Here is a 2,626-nt window from a genome sequence, read left to right as displayed (position 1 = left end):
TCTTGTTCAAAGGTGGCCTTTTTTCGGCTTTCCTTACCTTGGCCAGGTCCCTGAGTATTGAGCACCTTGTGATTCTCGGCACTCCAGATATGTTGCAGATCTGAAATATGGCACTTCTGGTGGCTAATAGATTTCTGGCACCTTCACGCTGGATCCTTCTCAATTCATGGGAAGTTATTTCGCGACTTCTTTTTTCAACACGCTTCTTGCGCCCCTGTTGGCTATTTGCCATAAACAATAGCAGCTTTAATGGAATATGAAGGAAAAAAAAATATTAAACATTTCTGATACTGGAAAACATGTAGAATAAAATGATGTAGGTGCTAAATTCATGCATGAAGAGTCTAATTTTAATTTAAGGCCTGTAGCAACTATCAGTCACCTTTTAATCGCTTCTGGGTGCTTGGAATTTTGGTATTAAAGAGCTTACAAGATGATGTCCAGACCGGGAGATGAGTTATGGGCATTCCCATTTATTGAGGTCAGTTTGTAAATGAGTAATCTGTTGGAGTGGCAGTCTTTTACAGCAAGTAAGATGGACAGGTAATTAGGGAGAGTGTGGATATGACAGAGCTTAACCATAGGACACAGGCTATTGTATGCCAAAGAAAGCGGTAAAGACAGTATGACCTCCTGCCACCAAAACCCTTTCTGCCCTCTCACCTTTATACTTTTCCACTCCACACCGCCACCAGTGGAAGAGCAAAATAGGGCAGTGTCTCAATTTAAACAAAACACCAGCACCCAAACCAAACAAACCATACCTAAACCCTCTTTTCTTTGAGGTTACCTGGTCAGGTGTTGCCATATAAGCGTGCCCATGAGCAGTGCTGACAAGGACCTGGTGTTACCAATCAGCCTCATAAGGGAAATCCACACTGACTGAGAGGGACTAAAGCGCAGGGTTTAGTCGTACAGTGTGAGTTCAAAGCTCACAATGTATGTGCAGCACGAATCTCTCATGCGATCTACCTGCTCACACTGTACATCTAAAAACCATGTCGGACTCAGCCCCGCAGTGAGATGGAGCTGCTCTGACTCGTCAATCCGGAAGCCAAGCAAACAGAAGGGGAATATGAAGCTCACTAGAGAGAAATGCGCTGCCTTGGCAATTTGTGCATTTTGTGTTGCAAGCCCTAAAAAGAAAAGGCGACAACGTATTTGTACAAAGACATGGCAGAGAAATTCCGGTTACCACGGTCTGTCAATTTTACAGAAAGAATTCCATTTCACTCGCACCCCCGCCATGCTTCTGGGTTTTCATCTGAGAGGAAGAAGCAGAAGGAGAATCCTTGTTTGCACTGAGTGATTTGCCGACGACGGTTGGGAGAAAATCAAACGTGTTTGATTTTCTGCTGACCTAACGATTCCTGATCGGGAGCTGGTCGTGAGAGGCTGATCGCCCCCCGTTACCCCCTGTACACTACACGACTCACAATGCACACTGGGAAAAATTGAAATCTAGATAAGTCATTTTTTTCTTAAAATAAGTGCATTTATTCTTGGATTGAGGAAGAAAAAGAGACATTTTGCCACTGGAACAAGACAACTTCCACTTAAAATCAGAAAACACAATTGCATTGTCTTATTTCAAGTGCAAATTATCTAAATATCTAATTTTAAGAGTAAAAATACTCATTCCATTGGCAAACTATCTAATTTACTTACTAAAATTAAGGGAAAATACACTTAATTTAGGAAATTTTAACTTATTTCTAGATGGTTTTTCCAGTGCGCGATCAGGCTGAAAGTCGGCCCGATCGGAAATTTCTCACACCACTGGAAAATCACCCCGAAAAGGACAAAAAAAATCACAGTTGCTTACGGCCCACAAGAGGTTGTGGGCCGTAAGCAACTGCTGTCTCAGTTTACCGATATTTCCGTCATCCCTAAAGTAATTTCTTTTTCTTTCTTTTTTTTCTTTTTTTCACAGTGTCCTGTCTGGTGATGTGGCAATAACAATAATTTATGCATATAAATTGCTTTATTATAATTATGCAGGGAGTTTTACACATTATATGGACATTGTAGGTAGAACAGTAAAAGGAAAAACAGAAAAAAAAGAGAAAAGGTGAAAAACAAATAGAAGATAAAAGGGAGATAATGATAAAACATTTTCAGTCTGCTTCATCACCTGCAAAGAGATGTAAAAAGAACAGCACAACCAACGGACATGGTATGAGACATACAATAATGTAACAACTACATACTATCGCTGAAGTATAAGTGGTATTATTTAATCTGACATGTACTCTGTGTTACCTGAAGATAAGAATATGGGCTTTCTGGAAGTGAATCTCTAAGTACCTGGAACCAAGTAATTTATTTTTCCTCGCAGAATAGATGAATCTAATCTGAAAATTATCTCAGGAGTTCTTCGTGTACTGTAATAACTAAATAAAAATGAAATGATCCGCATCTGGCTCATATTAAACAAACCAAAAACAAGTAACCTCATGTCCTGTCAAATGAGTTGTAGAATCTTCTACCTATACATATTTAATTCCATGTGAAGAATAGCCCATCATTCTTTAATAAGATACTTGTAATGGAGATACAATGTTCACTTTTAAAACCTAATGAATGTAACGGAATGAAATGTAAAAACTAACTACTTCTTTTTATA

The 2,626-nt window shown here is 39.2% G+C and overlaps 1 protein-coding gene across 1 annotated transcript in view; it reads right to left on the bottom strand.

Moving 5' to 3' along the window:
- The window catches only part of LOC107099702 (carbohydrate sulfotransferase 6-like), an 8,242-nt gene that overhangs the window by 4,578 nt on the left and 1,038 nt on the right, over positions 1 to 2,626 (bottom strand). The gene's annotated exons all lie outside the window — the stretch shown is intronic.

This window comes from Cyprinodon variegatus, unplaced genomic scaffold (genome assembly GCF_000732505.1).
Source record: "Cyprinodon variegatus isolate N-32 unplaced genomic scaffold, C_variegatus-1.0 Scaffold898, whole genome shotgun sequence".
Taxonomy (NCBI): Eukaryota; Metazoa; Chordata; class Actinopteri; order Cyprinodontiformes; family Cyprinodontidae; genus Cyprinodon; species Cyprinodon variegatus.
This window is presented reverse-complemented; position numbering and strand designations above follow the sequence as displayed.